Source organism: Kryptolebias marmoratus, linkage group LG4 (genome assembly GCF_001649575.2).
Source record: "Kryptolebias marmoratus isolate JLee-2015 linkage group LG4, ASM164957v2, whole genome shotgun sequence".
NCBI lineage: Eukaryota > Metazoa > Chordata > Actinopteri > Cyprinodontiformes > Rivulidae > Kryptolebias > Kryptolebias marmoratus.
Window position 1 is genome coordinate 25,124,104 of NC_051433.1, and position 22,633 is coordinate 25,146,736.

At 39.9% G+C, this 22,633-nt stretch overlaps 1 protein-coding gene across 7 annotated transcripts in view; it reads left to right on the top strand.

Moving 5' to 3' along the window:
- Nucleotides 1-5,383: 5,383 nt before the first annotated feature.
- Nucleotides 5,384-22,633, top strand: part of chl1b (cell adhesion molecule L1-like b) — a 99,589-nt gene continuing 82,339 nt past the window's right edge. For 4 of the 7 annotated variants that reach the window (XM_017426958.3, XM_017426961.3, XM_017426960.3 and 1 more), the window contains exon 1: nt 5,385-5,575. The gene's annotated coding sequence lies outside the window, so the exon portion shown is untranslated. Of the gene's footprint in view, nt 5,576-22,633 lie in introns of all 7 variants that reach the window. The other 3 variants (XR_005233099.1, XM_017426965.3, XM_017426964.3) reach the window with 2 other exon arrangements.

Here is a 22,633-nt window from a genome sequence, read left to right on the forward strand (position 1 = left end):
CAGTATATTATCTCACATGATATTGTGCATTTTAAAAGGTGTAATATCATGTAATTTTCATGGTTCTTGTAAATACGCTATAAGTTGCTGTATCCCATTTACCACTCATACTTGAACCGGTTCCTTTTGAATAAAAAGAAAGCAGATGTTCCACCAGATCTAATTAGTTTTCATAATAGCACTCACAGTAACACTGTGCACCTCACAAAATGTATTGTGTTACATTCATTGCTCAGGCAAACCATTGTGTAATCCATTCAGTGCAATTATGATACCCTAAATCAGGTTACTTGAATTCAAGTCAATCTGACAGAGTCCTATCTTTGTGTAACAGAAAGTTCTCAGGCTTTTGTCTTTGGTACCACTAAGATGATGGTGAATTCAAAACAGGAAGAAGATCTGGCTTAGACCACCACCTTAAAGGACTTTGTTACATTTAATCCTACTGTGACCTCCTAACTTTTCAGGTAGTTTGCAAATGTGAAGCAGTTAGTTGCATAAAAGTCTCTGGATGAGCTTTCATGCCATGTGGTGGTGGTGATTTCAGTCAGCCCAAAACATTTTTCCCATAACTGAAAATCTAGGAGTGTCTCCAGTATCAATAACAATTTTGAGTAGATAAGTTCTACAAAAGCCATTTAGAACTATAAATATTGACAAAATCCTGAACTGAACTTGAGGCAAATATGCCAGAACATCTGAGTACATTGAAAAGATATTGAAGCATATGAAAGCATAAGTACAGGGGATTGTAGCGAGGATGATCACCATGACCGTGTGCCAATCAATGATCCAGTGGGGAATAGTGGTTCAGCTCAGCCTTAAGTACTAAGCAGCTTAATCAGGACTATTTCTCACACTGGCACCAGGTGCTGTTAGTAGTAGCACTGCCCTCTCAGTTAGTGGCGATGGAAGCCCATTGTTGCTTTGAATGGGAAAGATTCAGTAGTAGAAGAAGTTAGCTTGTTATGGGCATACTCTATCCAAGATAATTGCAACAGGACGTGGGGTTGTTGGCTACCACACATCTGAGGACAGGTTCAAGCTCCTGATTTGCCATTGGTTTGGAGATGGAATCCAGAGAAAAGGCTAACTGTGGCTACTAGGGGATTACAGAAGGCTTTCCAAACTTGAGAAGTGAACAGGGAGCCTTGATCAGAAACAATGTTGTTTAGAATTGTTTAGAATTGTTTAGAATTGTTTAGAATTCCATGTAACCTTTTGATGTGTTGTACCAGAAGTCTCTAGAGCAGTAGGCAGTTTATACAGAGAGATGTGATGGACTGCTTTAGAAAAATGATCTACGATGGTGAGAACAACATCATAACCATCTGAGGGTGACAAACCATGACAAAGACCAGGAACAAATGGGACAATGGGCGACTTGGACAAGTAGTTGAAGCAGACTTGCTGGGGAGCTTACCAGTCTTACCCTGGGCTCAGGTTGGGCATGCAGACACCTATTCCTTTATGTTTTGGTGCATGGAGGGCCGCCATAAGGACCTTTGGAAGAAGTTGAGGGTGCAATTGATCCCTGGATGGCACGTGAGTTTGTAAGTGTTGGCACATTCCAGGAGTTGAGAATGTACAGAAGAAAGTACAAAGAGCCGATTATGGTGGTTCATTTTCTAGGTCAGGTTTTGACTCTTGAATCTGTCCTACAAGGTTTTCGATCTCCCATATGAGTACCCAAGTTGTACACGATAAAGATAGGATTCTTTCAGCAGTCGTTGGCTCTTCGGAGTCAGGGAATTGTCTGGAGAGTGCTTCAGGTTTGACATTCCTAGATCCAGGGTGGTAGGTGATTGAAATCTGGAAAAGTGTGTAAAGCAACGACCATCTGCCTTATCTAGAGTTCAATCTTTCGGCAGATTGGATGTAGGCAACATTTTTATGGTTAATCCAGACTATGAAGGGAAGCTTGGAAGCTTCTAAAACAGTGGCCCTTGCCACACGTGTGGCATTGTTCTATGGGATAAAATTGCACATTTTAGAGTGGCCTTTTATTGTGGCCAGCCTGAGGCATACCTGTGCAATAATCAGGCTGTCTAATCAGCATCTTGATATGCCTCACCTGTGAGGTGGATGGATTATCTTGGCAAAGGAGAAGTGCTCACTAACACAGATTTACACAAATTTGTGAATAATATTTGAGAGAAAAAGGCCTATTGTGTACATAAGAAAAGTCTTAGATCTTTGAGCTCAGCTCATGAGAAATGGGAGCAAAAACAAAAGTGCTGCATTTTTATTTTTGTTCAGCGTATGAAGTCACCCCCAATACTTTGTATATGTATTGTAGTTGTTTTGGTCTAACCTTGTAAATGTTATTATGCGATATCTCATGCGATATTGTGAGATATTGCAAGATGTGTCAGTGCTCACAGAATGTGTTGAGGATAGGTTTCAGCTACTACACCACCAAGATAGAGATACAGTTGTAAATGTACGTCCATTGAGTATTTTCTGATTGTTTAATTCAAATCCGTCCAGTGGTTCATGAGAAATTTTGCTAACAAGCAGAGTACACCAACAGGAAAGGCCAAAGTTTTCATAAAAAAATATTGCACAATGTGTAGAACTCATGTATTATAAGCAACTTACTAAAATTCTAAGACAAAATATCAATCCCATCATGCTTGTATCGATACAATCTGACATGTTCACCAATGTTGGTATCACATGATGATGTTGATTCATAGTCATCTAGGACATGCCAAAAAAATAAAAATAAATAAACAGCAAGTGGACTTCTTTTTTGTAGCTGAAGTAGTGTTTTGACCAATAAACTACATGACATTGGTATCATTAATATCAATATTTGGATCGATCCTCATACCCCTACTTCAGTGACATAAATGTCGGATGAAAAGCGACATGGCCAGTCAGACTGAGGTCACTTTGAAAAAAACATTAGATATGTATCTGATTTAGTACCACATATGAAAGTGACCTGGGTCAGATTTGTAAAAATTGGATCTGTCTTGTTCAGAATGTCATAACAATCAAACATGGCTCACATATAAGCAAAAAAGTGGGGGCCACATTTGCCTGCATTGTGAACACAGTAATAGTGCTCAGTGTATCTGCTGGTGATGACTCTCAGCTACTACCACACCAAACCACAACACAAATGATACATGCTGTCTATACTCAGGCAGGAAAGCATACATTTCAGAGGTAAAGACGAATAAAAGTCTGAGAAGGATGCTGAGAATGAAGATCTACTATGTCTTACTTTTTTGCATCTTGATAATTAATCAAAGTTGTTTCTTTTTTTAACATCCTGACTAAAGATAGTCGTTTAGATATACTTTACTGACTGAATGAGTGAGTCAGAGAGAACAGAAAGTGAGCTAAACATTCCTGACAATGCCAGGAAGCTTTTCTCACCTTGTCATTTCCAGGTTAGAGATCTGCTCTGTTTCTGCGTCTGGGTCTGAGGTTATTGGCTAAATTGATTTCTCCCTGACCTTTCCTACTCGCTCCACTGAGGCAAAGAGTTCTTAATGATCTTATGCTGTCAGAAATGCTGAAATCACAGATCCCCACAGACAACATTAGTGGACAATACATGGGCTGGAATTATGATCAAAGGAGTGAACGTAGTCGACACAGAGCAGGTTGAAACCACACGAGCACCTGTTAATGTGCTGCGATTTGAAGTGAATCCTGCTTTTGGGAAACTCAAACGTTGGAAGGCTAATAATTCAACTTTGTTGTAAATGGATTAATTTTGAGTTTTAGTTTTGTGATTGTGTTACATTGTGACCTATGTCTTTTATTCTGTTATACAATATACACTTCAGCTAAGGTAGACTTTTCCCACCTGTCAAGAAATAATTATTAAAAGTAGTATGAACACAAGATTTTCAGTGTTTTAGAGTTTACAGGTTTACATATCTGCTGCCTTTCCTACCAGAGTTTTAAACTAAGGTTGTCTTATGTTGAGGAATGACAAAGTTTTAATTTGAACTATGAAAGTAATGTTGAGGTCACAGACAATTGTTATCACAAGATTTAATACTCAGAATATATGTTGAAGATAACTTTTGTGGGAGAAATGTACCATACTTTCAGCTATTATCACATCAAATTTTTGCTTAATTTTTGTAAAACTGGCATTTTTGTGTTGGCTACTGTCCATTAACTGTGGTGGTCATCTTAGGTTGGATTCACTCCAAAACTTAATCAGTTGCAGATAAAAGTTTCATAAAAATCTGTCCAGTGGTTCATTAGACAAACAACTGATTCCAAAAATTAATGCTAAATTTTAAAGCAAATGTCTTGCATAAAACGTAGCACTTGAACTATTTGTTGTGAATGACTCAGCTACAAACACATTGCATTTTAGCACAATACTTGTAAAATTGACAAAATTATAGCAGTTTTTGTTTTTTCTAAAGTGAATTGGCTGATGGCTACCGTGCATTGGCTTAACTCCAAAAGTTAATCAGATGTAGATGTACAACCATTGAATATTTCCTGAAAGACTCATTAAAATCCATCTGTTGGTTTATGAGATAATTTGCTAACAGCAAAAGTTGACAATGAATCGTTAATAGCAAATTTTTTAACAGAGTTCTTATGCTATCTTTTAGTGTTTAGAATATTTGTTTGAGATGACTTTCAGCTACTATCAAACCAAGTTTGGGGTCAATGTGTTAAAAATTGACTTAATTATGGCCATGTTTGTGTTTTGGAATGTCAGTTGGCTGTAGCGGACATCTTAAATCGGGTTGATTCCAAAAGTTAACCAGTTGTAGATGTACATCCAATGGTTACTTTCTGAGAGTTTCATTAAAATTCGTCCAGTGGTTCATGTGATATTTTGCTAACAGACACACCTAAACTTACATACAGATACGGGCAAAAACATTATTGCCCGCATTCGCCTTCGGGATGTTAGGAGATGACAGAATTACTGCTCTGTGTGTGCTGGGAACACATCAGTCCAGCACAGATGCAGTGAAGTGTTTTTTTTTTGTTTTTTTTTAGTTTTTTGACTCTCCTGTGTGTTTGAACAGCATCCTCTCCGGCGGAGTTTGGTTCCCCCCCTGTCTGCCTCCTCTCCGCCTCCTCCATTCACAACCTGCTCTCTCTGAAGCTCTGAAAGCCTGGGAATAATGTCTGTCACTGTTTTTGTTTTTTTTGTTTTTTTGGGGAGGGGCGGGGGGGGTGTTAACCCGGTCACAGCGCGGGGAAGTTGCGCGCGGTGCTTCTGCGTTGCCATGGGGTTTTGTGGAACCCATTGACTGCAATAGGGTCCCTGCTTTTCTTCCGAGTGTGTCTTTGTGAAGGAGGAGGAAGAAACCCCCTATTACTTTTTTCTTTTTCTTTTTTTTTTTTTATAACTCTTCTAGAGGCGCGCGTGGAGGAGGAGGAGGAGGAGGAGGGGGAGCGGCACCGGCAACATCCAGGGGGAGGTAGAGAAGAAGAAAAAGGAGGAGGAGGAGGAGAGAAGAGGTGCTCCGGTTCAGATCAACAGCGAAGCGAAGCTACATCCTCCGCGCTGCCCGCTCTCCTCCAGCGGTGGACAGAAATTCAACTTTGGCAACGGGAGGGCTACACGTGAGGGGTAAGTTTCCAGCACTCTCTACGTTTATTCTTTCTAAAATAATAATAATAATAATAATAATAATAATAATAATAATAATAATAATAATAATAATAATAATCCCCTCTCGTCGCTGAGAGTTGTTCGTTGCACTTTCCGGCCGGTGGTATGAAACGCGGAGGTGTTGGAGAGTTAAAGGCACCTGCGCTGACTTTAGATTGAAGGGCAGGTGGAGAGAAATGATGCTGGGTACGGAGAAATACTGTCACGACTGCTTTTGGGGTATTTTCATCAGTGGGATAACTGGTGTAAATCCTTACTCTGTGGTAGAACAATGTTTTTTCCCGCAATAAAATCACAATTTTATGTGATTTTTGCATTGATTTTCAGCTATCGACTGTTTTTTTTTTCTTTTATTTTACTATTTTGCAAAGTAATGAATACTGTGTAACCAAAGTATTTCCTTTTGTATAATTATAGCACTGTATACTAGTATGCTGCTTGACTGAGGCTATTTGAGCTTCAGCTAAAACCGGCATTTTTTTCTTTTTCTTTTTGAGCAGAATATCTTATATTTGTGCATACACCAACAAAGTAGAGGTTTCAAAATCTAGTGTCGATCCAGTATCAAGTGGTATTGATCCGATATAATCCGTTTAACTTATTAGTGCAGCCTATACAGCATCACCTACAGGGGTAAAATTCAATCAGTATATTTTGAAAAATGAATGTTTTACAATTTAAAGTTTTTCGTTGGGTTTTGCACGTGTGGAACAGGAGCATTGTAGTGAAGTTAAGTTAAATTTATTTATATGGCACTTTTCAGCAGCAAGGCGATCCAAAGTGCTTTGTAATGAAAGTAGAGAGAGAAACTAACTACAGTACCAGTCCTATAACGCTAGTATTGATCTGATACAACATTTAGTGCTGGGATCGATTATGTTGATATTTGGGTCGATCCTCATGCCCTTACTTCAAAGTTTGTAATAAACTCAGCTCACATTTCTGCTGGTCTCCTTTCACGTGGACAGATTAGCCGAGATGTTAAGCTAATGTTAGATAAAGTGATAAGCTATCATTAGCTAGTCTGGCTCTTTTGATATCACTGGTTATTTATGCTGTTATACATTTTTTTTGCATTTGCAGTCACCTATGTGCCGAGAAAACATACCCAACGGTCGTTCATATATATTGTTCAGACTTTCTTCTTCTATAAACTTTGTGTTTCGTGTCAAGTGTTATATTTTCTGGTTTCTACCCTGCAAACCGCAGAGGACTCTCAGTAAAGACACTTAGGTTTTTCAAGAAAAATGTGCATATTAATAAATTCTGTGAAGTCACATTGTTTTACAGTAACTTACATTTTCAATAGCCAATTCTGCAATTCCATCCCCATTTCCATATACATGCAGTCTCTCTGCTTTGGTAGATCACCAACGCATTCTAATCACTCACAACATAATATCATCCTGTCGTCCATCTGTATTAGTGAGAAGCTAAGCTAGCTGAACAACTCATATGTCTTTCTTTATTGGCATAAAACATAACAGTGAAGCCCTAAAAAGTTTGAAATCATCCATGTTATGAAGTTTAACTAAAGTTTGTGATTATAAATTGATGGTGTATTGATAAAAAGTTTCATGACTGCCAGTGGTTAGAGATTATCCTGCTTTTCTGACTTGCATATGGTCATGATTGGCTTTTATGATGTAGGTTGAACCACAGGACTGAATCATATCCAGCGTGAACGGTGCTCAGTCTCTCTCTGTTGGCAGTCCGTACATTAAGTGAAGTGTAAAATGGGGCAGGCACTCTGACATTTATGAGATAAAGGGAAGAAATTATATTGAGAAGTCCTGTTGGGGCAGACGTTATGGCCGTGTGGGGCGTGCAGGCTTGTGCGTTATTAGGTTTCAGCACGTGAGTTCTGTGAAAAAGGTGAGCGATGTCAAACACTACTAGAAGCAGCCTTATAGGAGTTTGTTTACAGGAATTAAGCAACAAACACTTTTACACAAACAGATCACTCAAGCTTTCCTGAGGAAACAGCATCTCATTTGTGGTTTGACGGAGACGTGCAAAGCCTATGTGCCGAGGAGATTACAGTGACTGATGAGAGTTAAATTTGTGTGATTAAATCTGCATTAGAGTGACTTTTAAATCAGAAGATTGGTGGCAGTTATCTGTGGGGTTTTGTAATTGATTGGGTGTGGTTGGAGCAGTTGTTGCCTATGTGTGTTTGATACGCTCTTACAGGAGCCATATCTCTCCTGGTTGACTTAAAGATTCCCTCATTATGGATATTTACAAAGTATGCAAATTTATTGTGGCTTATACGGAACCACTGCACATCCAGGCGTTCTGTTTTCTCGCTGTTCTTTTTGGGGGCTCCTTGCAGACGATGCCTTTGAGGGAATCCCAGGAAACTGAAATGCTGCGTGTTTCACCCATAATTTGGTGTTTGTATTCTCTTTGATGCCTTTTTGTCTTGCTCAGAAAACACTCAACTTGGCCTATATTGTTTTCAAAATCTGAGTCTCCTGTGGTAAACAAAGTGGTAGCAAGACATTATTCATGCTGTGGTGCTGCTTCTGACGCTGGTGATGTGCCTAATGTTCAACATGAAGAACTTGTGAAGGTGAGTGTGCCATTAGTGCCTTTAATCATCTTCCATCTGTAGAGCCTGTTATTGTGTCCCAACAGGCCATGCACACGAGTTCTCCAGTGTTCATAGCCAGAATGATCACAAATCAGGTAAGAAGAAGCCTAAATTAAATTTCTAGGCCAAAGACAACAGCCTCTAATAGCACTTGTCATCACACGTGGTCCCCAGCTCCTCTGTATTCAGGGCAGTCGTGCTTTGTGTCCAGAAGTAGGTCGAATGCTTCTCACCAAACAATTTGAGCGAGAGCCAGTAATTGGACGGGCAAAGTGTCGACCATCTCCCTCCCAGCCGTTCCATGTCAGCCAGCCTGTCCGCCACTTAATATGCAACTCCGACCTGGCGCATTTCGTGGGCCCTTTTTCATCCCTTTAATCATCCGTTTAATCATTGAGATTTCCAAACACAGCAAACAGAACATCCGTTGTGGTTGCCGGCACACAGAATCAGAGCTTACACACACAGCTGACCGTGAGTTTATAGCAAATGTCTGCGCATATGGAGCAGAGAGACGTCTAGTTAGAGGTTGTGTCTCACTGGGCTGCGACTGTTCGTGACCAGTCGACGAACAGCATTTACGAGGGAGTCTCCAAATTGTCTTGAAATGTTCATGGGTGTTCTCAATTTCCTTGCATGAGTCGCAGAGGCATGCAGTCTTGTTGCTTGAATTTTCTAAAAATCTGTGCCAACAAATTTTCTCCCAAAAGTTGGCACAGGTATTTCAATCCCATTTCAAACCCCTCTCAACTTTGTCAGTGGTGCCTTCAACCCGTTTTGAGAGTGTATTTTGAGGGAGCTTTCCTCTGACTTTACAGAGAAGCTGAGGAGCTCTGTCATCTAGGAGTAGTTCAGAGTAGCGCCCCTCCTAAAAAACTGGCCAGCTGATGTGGTTGGCACATGTGGGGACCTCCCTTGGGAAGTTTTATGGGCATGTCCCTCTGGAAGAAGACATCAGGGCAGACCCAGAACTCCAGAGCTTACTGGAGGGATTATATATCCTCTCTGGACTGGAAAGGTCTTGGCATTCTCCAGGAGGAGCTAGAGAGTATCACTGGGAAGAGAGATGTCTGGGATTCCCTCCTGGACCTGTTTCCTCCACAACCTGACCATGGATAAGCAGTAGAAGATGGCTGGATGAATGTACACCAGTAGATTATATCATAAACGTGGGGGAGCTGCTAGGTTGGGTACACAGCGGGCTGAAGCAGATATGATGTGGGCAACAAAATAATGTGTAAGACATGCACATGAAAATAAGTGCAATGAAATATTCACCTATTTTCTTGCAATTCTGAGTCCTAGCCCAGGGAGATGCTACCTTTACTGCCCTGACTCTGTTCAGATCAAACCTTTTCCTGTACATCAACAAGACTTTACCCTTTTAAAAGTTTGGTTGAAGCACCTCAAGCTGGCTGTACTTCCAGAGGCAGAATAAGGTCTGAAGTTGTGCATCATACCGTATAGTCTGACAGTGGTTTTGTTTTTCACTAGTTTACACAGTTGTGTTTTTGCCTTTTAGCAGCAGTGTTTGTGATGATGGTCCCTATATTCTCCTGGGTGCAGCATAGGGTTCAGGAGTTGGAAGGAAAAAGTTTTTTTTTGCTGCCCAGGGCAGCACAGACCTGGTCTGGGACAAAACAGTCTGAAGGATGTATGTATCTGAAGCACAAAGCCTCAGCAAAATGTGAGGTAGATTTGAGCAGGAAAGAATGAAACCTATATTTTTAACTTCACATGAAACCTTTGCTGGTTGCTTGTGTACAGTCTGTAATGGATAGGTCTCTTATCAGCAAGAGAAATGTAATTTCAGGTTGTAATCCAGCTTGTTGGATAAAATCTGGAGTATCAGATGGCTTTCAGTGATTAGAGAACTCAGTCTGACAACAGCGAGCGAATCACACTATCACTAATTGTCCATTTAAGCCGCCCTCTTATCTGAGCTGTGTTACTGATGGCTTTGCTAAAAAGTCAACATGGCTACGGTATCTGTTGGTGTTGAGGCGTTCAAGCGTGTTCTCCACGGCGGGTGCACAGATGCGTGGGGAAGGTGTGGTGCCTAGCAAGTGCCTGGGCCCTAATTGATGTTCAGCTGAGGCTCAAGCACTAGAAGCAATTATAGAGAGGACTCATGCTCCATGTGCTGCGGGCAGAAAAGTGAGAGTGCTGCACCTCAGCCCTACCCGAGCCCTCCTCTTTCATGTCTGTCACCAGTGACAGCAGCAAGGGGCACATTTCCAGACAGTGTGTTCTGGAAATGTGTTTGGTTACATGAAATATTAATTTCCTCTCCCGTATTCTTGCAATATGCATGCATATATATATGTTCTAATACCAATGACTGGTTTAAAAGAGGGATTAGGAAAGGGGCGTGATGTCACAGATAAGGATTGGATGGTGGCAGGGGGCGATAAGAAGTGCTTTTCATCAGAATCGAGGTTTATTTCTTATTTACCAGGCCACTGCATCATCGTGGCAACAAGGCTGACATGATCAATGGCTATGTGCAGTTCACGGACAATTAATTTGTAAAGTTAATAGTGAAGGACAAACTCACAGTGTGGTCAATGTTATCTAGCGCGTTCAGAGCTTCGTTCCCCAGCAGGAGGGGAGAAGAGGTCAGGAGCCAAAGCTGGCTGTGTGTTATGCATATGTCTCTGCCTGAGGCTGCAGTTTTTATCCATCATCGCAATTTTTCTGTGGCTGTTTTCTCTAAGACAGAACACATTATTTGACTTGTAGTTGTTTTTCTGCCAACTGCACAGCTTTTATGTTTTTTTTTTTGTTCTCTTTTGTTAAGGTATACGTACCGCTATTAAAAAGAAAAAAAAAAGAAAGTGCTTTGTTGCTTTTAAATGTCCTAGTGACCACGTAGCTCTTGTTGTGTTGTTATTCTAGCCTCAGGGCTGCTCGTGAACAGGTTGTTTATGAGTATTTTCCTCCTTTGTGGCATCTAGTACAAAGACTGTGATTTGTGGTGTTATTCAGCCTCATCTGGCTTTCAAATTGCAGTTTTTATGTTTAATTAATCAACTGAGATTACACTCACGTGAAAACCATAAGCAATAATGAAGGCCAATAAGGGAAAGTTTTATGGGAGGAATTCTAATCCCATGGTGCGCTGCTGTCAGCTTTAAACTCGTTTTCCAATCATTCCGTCTCGGTTTTTGCTTGTCAGCTCAGATTTATAACGTCGCTGTTGAATCAGAGTACATTTGCGCTAACTTCTGTGTTTATATTAAAAAACCTTGTCAAAAAGGGCAACAAAACCATAAGATTCTCAAAGGAACAACAAACATGACGGATATGCCTTGCAGAGCAAGAAGTTATTGGCCTTAAGTCACTGAGAAACACGGATGATTTCCATTTCAATTGTGGGCTCAATTTGGAATAACTCATGCATACAAAGGTAAGATGAACAAAGAGCACAGGAATAAAAGTGGCAAATGTAAAAAAAGGAACAGAGGAGCCTGGTATCATCGGCTTTGTGCCCATTGAAGGGTGTTGTGCATGTCTGCATGGATAAGGTTACAAGGGGACCCTTGGGACATGAAAGTGAAGGGCACTGAGGAAGAGGAAGGACATTTTTGACAGGCAGGGGTCACAGAGGACATAGCTGCAAAGAAAAGAAACACATCCTGCTTCATGAATCTGAGTTTTTCAGTAAACATGCCAGAATTGCACCGTACAATACAAAAACACCCCAGTTTAGCTGTTTTGTTTGAAAAATGGTTACAAAAAGCATCAGGGTCAGATTGATATTAGGTTAAGCATCGAATAATCAGAGGCTTCAGCTAACAAATAAAGACACAAGTTTGGTTTTGATGAATATATCTACATGAAAACTTAATAAAATTCATCTACTGCAACTAGAGGTTGACCAATATGGGTTTATCATTTTTTCTATGGCCAATTCAATGAAAGATATGCCTTGCAGAAGCAGTTATGCATTGCAGAGGCATATCTGAAAAAATCAGGGCAGTCGATGGTTGATGAACATGATTGCACATGACATGATGCATCTAACAACTCTTAGAAGAACTTGGACTCTTAAAAATATATAAGAGCATTATTGGTTAAAAAACTAAATTGTAAGCTTGTTGTAGCTTCATTTTCCGACTTGGTAATTGATTAAGTCTGTACAGGTATGGCCAATTGCTGGTTAGTTAAAATCCATCGTCTGATTAATTGGTGTCTATCTCTACTTGCAACCAGATGTAATTAGGCAAACTATCTTTGAGAGAGCTGAGAGCTTTGGATATAGTTATAATAATGCAGTCTATTGAATTACACTATTGATGTTAGTATTTAGCCCATATTAGAGATGGGCATGGACTTTACAATATTCAGTCTAGTTATAATGGGTGAATTTGAAGAACTAATGCTACTTTCATAACCATGTTTTTTATTTCTTACACCAGCACCTGGTAGTAACACACCAAGTTGTTTCCTAACGGTTGCATATTTGAAGAACAATCAAATAATTTGTTACAAATTTAAAGAGTGTTTTTCCTAAAATTTCCATTCATTTCTATTTATTGTTCTTTCCATTTGGTGTCACGTGTAGCTGGTCAAATTGGCTGCTCCTAAATTTGAAGCGTGCCTGTGTTATGATCATGCAAAGTCTTCTACTGTGTTCCATTTTCAAGCCTAATATTTGACTTCTCAGTAAGAAAAAATCAACGAGAACATTCTCAGTGTCCAATTTTTAAAGTGTGAGGAACCTCCCCTGCTTTTGGTTCAGTATCCAGTATGGTAGCTGCAGTAGAAAAACTGTTCAGTAGCACTTCTGTCACTTGGTGTCTCATTAAATCAGCTGCGCACACAGTAGCCTGCTGTCCTACTTCTATCAGTGAACCTGTTGTTGTGCTGTTTGGATGAGCAAAATACAATGTAGTGCATTGTTATCAACTTTATTGCTGATGAAAGAATTACTTCGGTGTTTCCAACTTATAATTAGGGCTGACTCAGGTGTGACATCATTCCCAGCTCAAAGTACAGACCTTGGAAGAAAATAAAGCACAGCAGCATTCCTTCTTCTTCTCTGATCTTGCAAACGAGTGTGACAGAGCAACGGACTGTCTTTTAGAGAAAGTTATTAACATAAGCTGAAAAAAGCTAATTTTATTAGGTTGTTTACTTCTTTAATTAGCTCAAAGCCTGAAAAAAAGTAAAAATCACTAAATCTAGTTGGTGAAAGTGTGACTGAACGTGCACAGCCATGTATTGATTCTGTGTGTGTTCAATAAGGGGGAGGGCTGAATCGATGTGCTGTGTGCAGCTTCACTGTTGTACATTTCACTCTAATGTTTAGTAAAGTTATAAATACATCATGGTGGTTGTTTATTTGTCTTGACTGGCTCAAGTACTAACACTTTGTTGGACACCTTGTTGCAGTCTAGTTAAGCTCAACAGTGTTTTGTACCAAACAATAATAATAGAACCCCACTGGTTTATGCTTTTTTTATTTGCCAAATTAGTTTATTTTGAAACATGTTTCAGTTGCTCCTTATTACAGAGAAAGCAAAACTATTATAAGAGAACATTATTAATTTTTAAGCATTTTAGTGTAAGTTCATGAATTGGCAAGCAATGCAGTTTAAAGGAAGTTAGTGCTAAATAACACAGATCCACAAAGTTATGAGCAAAAACTATACATGTCTAGACTTCGGTCCGGAACCTGGAAATTGAAGCCAGAACAAGTCCACTATTTGCTGCAAGCTGGTTCCAGCACAAAAGAAACATTGCTTTCAGGTGTTGATGCTTGTTGATTAACATAGCTCGTACTTTGCTGCTGTATGTTCAAATATTTATTTTTTTGCTGTATTTAGTCGTAATGAGTTATTTCATGCTTCAAAGAAAGGTCACGTGCAACCATAATTGTGCTCAGGGGAGTAGGTGGGACATAAAGCCTCAGATCCCTACTGCACAGACTCTGGTTCCAAAAATACCTAATGGCAGCTTCTGTCCTACTGGTTTCAATTCCCAACAAGAAGAGAAGGTGAGGACACTTGGTTTTATTAATATATAGTATGTTATTATAAGTATTAGGTTTTGTTGTAGTGTTGGTTTGAACCCAGAATGCAGGCAGACACGAGGAGCTTAAAGGCAAACTGATTTATTAATAAAATAAATCAAAGCAAAAAGCTGACCTGGCAGCAAACAGAAACTTAGTAAACAGCAGATCACAGGTAACAAGAGGAGAACTAGACAGTGAGTGCAACAATGAACCAGCAGAGAGAGAACAACAAGGGACTGAATATAAAGGCTGATGATGAGGAAGTAGAAATGGGTGAGTGATTACCAACTAGGGGCAGGTGCAGATGGGCGTGGCAGGCTGACCGGAAAACTACTGAGCTGAGGGCAGTTGAATAGTGGCACAGGGAACGCAAGGAACGGAGCAAGAAACAAACTAAACACAATGATCACATGAAAAATTAAAAGAAGAAAATCACAAAAAATATCCAAATCCTGACAACAAGTAAGACGATATTGTTTCCTGTCAAAATAGGTAAAACTCGAGGAGGAGACTAGAGATCTTAAATACAAAGTGCTAAAGAAGAAGAAGATTACCATCTCTATTCATTAGGTCGCACTTCTAATGGGAGTTGAATGTAAAGAATTAAAAAGTATACGTGCATGGGTATGTATTTACACATATAGTAAAGAGAGATTAGACATGCAGTTTTCCTCTCTATGTGAAATAAAGTCTAATAAATACTGATTCATTATTCGTTTAATGATCCATTATAGTTGTATTTTTAAAAAGAAAAATGTCATTTGGCATTGTATAGACCTGTGATTGATGGTGCGTAGGAGATAATAGTTCCCTTATGTGCTGTAGGAGTCTGTCTGGAAGTAGGTGAGTAAAATGTGGCTGTGTAACAGGGTGTGGCGTGAATGCAATGGTGCCTTACATCTAAAGGCTTCCCCTGGGACCCTCCTGACATTGTGTTGGGCCCTGTTGGGTTTTGGAAATGGACTGCTGGAAACCAGTGCGCCTCATGTATGTTGATTTGGTGCGAACATTTTGAGCCCGGTCTCTGCTCTGCATATTAAGAGCCTGTTTACTGGCCCATTGAGGCCTGGAGTCAAGCACAGCGGCATCACTCGAACGAAAGATTAGAGAGCAGATCAAGCCCGATTAGATCCCTGAAACAAAGAGGCAAAGCTGAGTGGTCAATTTGCTAAGTGGACTAACACATGAGCGGGGTTTAATCCCAACATGGGTGTGTGCTGTAGCAGTTGCTCTGATTCTCTTCGTCCCACTTTTTTATTTAGGTTTGAGCAAATGGCAGTATGCTGTTACTTGGTATCAGACGTCACATTGCAGTATTTTTTCTCCAAGCCACTAATTATATTTGTCAGAACTAAACTTTTTCCTCACAACTAACTTTTTTTGCCATTCTTAAAACAAAGTTGTTTCTTTCCTAAAAGTCTTTGCAGTTGTCCTTTCGAGTATTCCACAAAAAGCCAAATCTCAGCGTGTCTATTTCTTAATGTACTCACCCCCAGATACAGCAAATGTCGAGTGAAGAACCTTGCCAAGCTGGTGCAGATCCAAATTAATTCATCAGCTTGGGGGGGCAGCTCCCATCTCCATTTTCACAAGTGTGACCTCCAGAACACCAGCTATGAACCGCAGACCTCCTTGACCCCATTATTTTTACAGCTCCGGATTCTTTTTGGGTAGAAATCAAGACGTTTGGCAAAGCATTTTTTTTTACAGCTCTGCGCTGAATTACAAAAAAATTCACCTTATAAAATCTTCTGCGGTCTAGAGTGGAGTTTCAGTGAGGCGGTACAGTATTTTCCCAGAAAAATGCACCAGTTTATGAGGCTGCATTCCAGTGGGAGAGCTACTAGAGTGTTACGGCTTAAAGAAAACGGCTTGGTGCTAAATTACTAAACAATTTAGTTGCTAATTGACTTATTCAGACACACAGGACGTCAGTGGTGAGACTGAGAGTTTAAGTGCGTTAACTAATCAGCCACATGAAGACTTTACTAAACACAATTACAGTAGCTCGCGATGAAATGCCAACCAGATTAGCAACTTCTGTAAGGATTTTATTTTATTCTATTAACCTTATGTATTTTTACCTGACAAACATAAAGGTTTTATTTTTTTTCCAGCCACATGTTTTCTCAAAGCCTCTTACAAAGCATTCAGGTTTTTGGTGTAAATAGAATTTGTGCTTTGTTGTGTTACAGCTGCAGGGCGCTTCTGTCACCCTGTGAACTCACAGGAGAAGAAACATTGTGTTTCTGTGCTCTGAGTGCAGGAGGAACTGTGAAGTTCTCCAGCAGTGAGAAAAATGCAGAAAAATCTATAATGATCTGATGCAGTAAAGTGAACAGAATCCAGTCCCAGAAGGGAAATGATGATGATATTTTTCTATCACAGTGGTAAAATGTGATTAAGTACCACATGCTAATTTGCTGTGAAGGAGGCTTGCAGATACCTCTGGAAGGTAGAAGATGTTTGTTTAAAATAAATCATGTTGATATTTTCGAAGAACAAGTGTTTTATAGATAGAACAGCTCCCTGCAGCTTAATAATTAGTTGTTTTGTTTGTCTGCATTTTTCACCGAAGAACCCCTCTGTCTTGGGTTTTACTTGCTATTTTCTGTGTTGGAGCTCAGATCAGAGAAAAACAGAACCTTCTACTGTTTGAGGCCTTGTAAAATTTTTCCAAAACAACTCCCTTTTTTAACTTTATTTTCGTTGTTTCTAAAGATATCCTTGTAAACATGGCAACCATTTCTAGAAAAGTCTTCATCCGCACGGAAACTCCACGACGGCCCAAAATGCTGTAGTAGCCATGCCAGGCCTGTAGGTGGCGCTGTAACACTGAAACGGAAATACACCAGAAACGAGACGTAGAGCAGATGCTCCAAACTGTAAACACAAGAAGAAAAAGACAAAGATGGCAAATACAGGATAAAAAAAATAAAAAATAAATAGACAAAAAGACTTTTTGTGGACTGATAACAAAATAGAATTTCTGCGTTGTGTCATATTAAACTACTGCTGAACGGGAGTCGTATCAGTTCAAATACTAGTCATAACGGAAAAATTCAGCCCCAGGGACTGTTGGAGGGAAGTGTTTTCCTCACAATGATCAGTGAAAATCAGGCTTATTTATGCACAAGTGTCAGCCTTTTTAAATTTTTCCCATTTGTCACAGTTTTTCAAATGTACTTGATATTTACAGTTTAGTTTCTTTTTGGAACATTTGCTTATGTGTATTGTTACCAGTTTAATGAAGTGATTAAAGCCTTTATGGACTGATATTATTTGGTGTGATAGTTCAGGGTTTTTGCTCTGTTCGATTTAAGGCAGTGTTGTTGTTCATCAGCCCTGTCTGTTTATTGAAGTAATACAGAATACAAAGGTTTTGCTGTAGTTGAGCAACTGGCATCTGCAACGCAAACACAAGCCTGGATATTTGTCGTTGTAACATCTGTCATGCTTGGGGTTGTTGGTTTGACAGGCGGTGATACCCTAACATCATCATTTTCAAGAGGTTGTGTTTTGATTGTCTGCACAAAACGACAACATTTTTTTGAATTTTGAGTTTTTTCAATCTAGTTTTTAAAAATAAAAAGTCTTTTTTTGCATATTCACAAAACTCTGCTCCCATGTAGAAAAGGCTCAAGACAGAACATTCTTTAGTTCTGTCAAAATGTAGAATTTTTTGTGAGCGCAAACCTTACCTCATTTCAGTGCATTGGCAGTTGGCTTAAATGCTTAAACATAAAAACTTCAAGAAACAGAAGCAGATCGATAAAGGTGATGTTATCAAAATCCAGCTTTGATATCCTGGAAATGCTTTCATCAGGGTGTACGTGACATGCAACACAGCCTTGTAACTCTGTGCTTTTCTGACAACCCTGTGTGTTTTTCCTCTGTTCAAATTTCTGGGTGGTCCCCAGTTGCGAAATTCACCTTCATCACCACAACTTCTTGAGACAGATTTAAACAGTAAAATTTGCATATAAATTGACTTCATGCCGTCTTGATTTTTTTTCCTGAGAGTGACAGAGTTTTGTCGATGACTTAGCTTCTAATTTTCCCAGAACAGCTACAAGTGTGATAACCAAAGCAGGATTATTATTCAGTGAAATTGCAGTTGTGAGTTTGCTTCATGGTCGACTGTAGCCACACGCGAGTCCCAGCCCACTAGTGTGTCACTAACTCTCACAAAACTGATGATTATATTCTACTCATTCATGTTTGGTAAAAAAATATTTCAGAAAATAAGTGTATTAAAAAAAATACATCTCTGCATTGGAAAGAAGATTTAACTTTAACACAACTTTGACAGAGTTTTAGTTCAGTTTTACATTTAAAAGCTGTTTGTAATTCAGAACGACTTGCGTTTGTTCTCTGTGCTTTCAAGTAGAAAATTTTGTCTCTCTCAAGTCATTTTGATGTGACCTCCGTGATTAATCCACCTCATAAAAATAGTCAAGCATGAGTCCGCCAGCTCTGCGGGGGTCATGATAATTTAGGGCCCATGGTGCTCTTGGGTTGACAGTTTGACACAGGGATCACCACAGAAAGCCTGTGTAATTGACACTATTAGCCTTGAGGTGTGTCGGTCTTTGACACTTGATGAGTTCACGTGTGTTTTTCCTCCACCACAAATAGCAAGTTCATGCTTCGTGTTTTTAAAACCTTTGCACACGTCAGTAATCCCAATCTTAACAGCCACCTTGCCCAGCTGAGCCACACTTTGTGTCATATGAAACGGGCTTGTGATGATCCTTTTAACGAGTGACTCAGGAACCGGTATATTTTAAGAGACAGTCTGCTTTTGTCCCACAGGGCTTGCTCTTTTAGTTTCTTGTTGAACTTGTATATTATAAGCTCTCCCCACCCCCAGCTCTACTATGTGCTGTAATCCACCTGCTGTTTAAACATTTGTATCTCATCCCTGAGCCCTGAGCCGTCCCCAGTTGGCCATTTGCAGCCAGGCCCAAGTTGCAGATGGCTTTCCTTCATCCTGTGGTCCGCCGGTGGAGGATGCACGAAGAGTTTGAGGGTTACAGGCAGGTCTTCCTCTCTTGTTCCGAGACCAATGCTGTCATTAACACTCTCAGCCCTCTTTGATACTTGAGCCCCTCTCTTTCTTCACCACCTGCAGTGTAAAGTGGATTTAGCTGGGGTCGAAAGTGTGCCAGAAGCGTAGCTATTAACCCTGTGTTTTGTGTGTTCCGATGAAGGGCAGTCCACTGGCAGACTCTTCCTCTGTTCATAATAGACCAGAGAGCTCTTGCATACTCTGTTGGCTTCCAAAGAATCCTCATGCAGGTTTTGCTACAGTGAGCGCTCTTTTCTTTTTCTTTGCATAACCCTCATTTTTCTGTCCTGTTTACACCAAAGCTGCGCCTCCTTGGAACTGGTTCAGCTATCACAAACATGAAGTAAACAACGTCCTTCTTCTCAAGCTGAGTGTAAAGGCCTATTCAAACAGAGTGCAAAACAATGGCTGCTCCTCAGTGAGTGGGGAAGTGTGTCGTTGCTGCACAAAAAGAGACTGATGCTACGCTTGTAAATTGACAGCCGTGTTAGCATCACAGAGGAGGGATGAAGGCTTTTTTTTTAGAAATCACGACAGTCGTAGTTGGAGCTGCTGCATCAGGAGGATGTAAAACACCAAAGGGAAGCTGTTCTTATTACTGTGTGTTGCTGTGGCATTTTAAAATAACGGCCTGGTATTCTTTGAAGGAACACATATCACCCACTGCCTTACAAAAATCCTCTTATGTTGAGAAATGTAGTTGTAATTGTTTTGGTCAAACCTTAAAAACATTGTCATGCACAATCTCATTCAATGTCAAGAAATGTAATGCGTTAAGAATGACACTCAACTACTTGTGCATCAAATTTTAACTCAATATTTAGAAAACTGATTGAGTTCTATCCATTTTTGTGTTGAGAAATGCTGATTAGAAAGCAGCATTACTCAACAGTACATGCGATGATTACTTTCTGCAAGTTTCATTAAAACATGTTCAGTGGTTTATGAGATATTTGTCGCCGGGTTTCTTATTTTGCCGGTCGGTGATAATTATAATACCAACATGAAAGTTTCTGTTCAACTCACAACTGCACAACCCACAGTCAGTGGGACTTAGGTCTCTGACATTTTCTTTTCAGGTCTCGGGGAAGCTGGCGCCTGTTTCTAGCAGTCAATGTGTTAGAGGTGAGGTGCCATAGACAAGTCCATCTCAGGGCCACGTAAAGACAAACAAAACAAACAACCAATCACACTCTCACTCGCACCTAGGGCCAATTTAGAGCTACCACTGTACCAATGTTTTTGGTCTGCGGGAGGAAACCAGAGTACCTGGAGAAAACCCACTTATGTACGGGGAGAAAATGTAATCTCCACACAGAAATGCAGAGAGGCAAACCTGCAACCTTCTTGCTATGAGGCGACAGCTCTAACCACTGCTCCGAGTGCCACCCACTTGAGATCCAGTAAGTACTTATTAATGGCATTTATCTAAAATTGTACACTCTGATAGTAACTTTCACTAAAGCTGGATCTGAATTCCTGATGTGATCTTGTAACTTAGATGGCAGAACAGCTGGGATTTAATTAGCAAATGGGGGAATAAAAACTAAAATAAACTGCCAGGCCTGAATCCTAATGCAGCATTTTTGACTATCCCAGAGAGATGAAATGGATATTCATCCATTGTGTGGGGGCCTTATGGGGGTTCATATTGTATGTGACTGAAGGAGCATACTGTTACTGAGAATGTGACTATTGTCAGTGGAGTCACGTCTGTCTGCCTTTTTTTGTGCGTGATTTGTGAAATAGGGGCCAATACTGATCAAGCCAACCGTAAGGGTATCTCTATGTGGGAGATTCCATTACAGTGCTCAGACCCCACACTGGCTCCAAAAGGAACCAAGGGGGGATTTGTTTTGCTCAATAAGTGGTGAAAATGGTTCAAAACACAGCCCCCTCCTTCTCTCCACACAGTGGTTGATTTATAATACTGCATGTCTCTAGTTTCCTGCTGCTGTATTAGAGCAGGAGGTGGGGCTATTAAATGGATGGTGTAGCATTGCATCTCGGTCTCTGTCAGTGGGAAGCCCCCAGTTTTGAAGCTGGTGTTGGTCACTATGGCCTGTCGTTTTGATTTGATTTGCTGTGTGCTTTTTTGCCCACATGCAAATTGCTGACTATTCTTACAAGAGCTTTTAAAGCAAACATTCAAGCATTTTCACAGTAGAGCAACAGAAAAAAAACAGGTTTGATCAAAGCTGTTCAAGCTGCAGTGCATCAAAGAGTTATTGTTCTGAGCTATTTGGTTCCTGTCATGACTAGGGACCTGATTAGGCACCTCATTGTTCGTTTCGTTTATTATGAGGGCTCTTATGCCCGATGAAAAAAAAAAAAAAAGACTTTTTGATTGTCTTGAAACTTAGATTACTGTCACCTATTTTGCATAAATAAACTCTCATTTATATATTTTCATGTCTAATGAAGAGTGCACAATAACATGTCAAAAAATCAGCAATTAGCATAGATGCTAATTCAACACTAAACATGTCATAGAAAAGCTAACACAGTATAATTTGTTTGTAAATGCAATTTATTCACCAATGTAATGTTTCAAAGTCCTTACTAAAAATAGGCATATAATGATAAATTCAGCTATCATTTATGGACATAAGTTCTTCATAGATCAGCAAAGAAAATATAAAAAAATGTGAAAACACAACGATTCACTATGTTTCTGACATAAACATTAATAAAGATAAAGCATCTTCACCTTCTCTTGTTGTTCAAATTTGAAACCAAAATCTGATTTTTTTTTTAAGTGCTACCATGCTGTATTTTTTGAGCCAGCGTTTGTGGGGCTGTAACCTCAATACAAGAGTCCCGCATACACACCTTCCCAGTTCACTAACACGCTGTACTAGCATCACTCATAGTGTAACATGATGCTTCTCTTTAAGCTAATTAAAACTAAACAAAAAAAATTGCTAATTTGAACATACAGCAGCAAGGGAAGAACTATGTGAAACAACAAAAATCAACACCAGGCAAAAAACTTTGATGTGTATTTATTTATTTATTTTTTACTCAGGAAATTGTCCCTTGTGTTTTCATGGAGGGGTGGGACTTAAATATTGTACTGCAGCCAGCCACAAGGGTGCGCTCAACCTATGTGGCTTCCTCTTTCAGTTTACGGTCCTGTCTCTAGCTAAATCACATATCGATGGCTTCAAATACAAGAAGCTACCACATCTCTACTAAGACAATAGCATGGCACAGCACCTATTCTGCTGACTTTCTCAAATTGGCAGCACAGATGAACGTTTTTGACATTTGATTTTGATATTTGAATGTCGAGCCAGAATCTTCCACGTCCATGATGTAATGCATCTA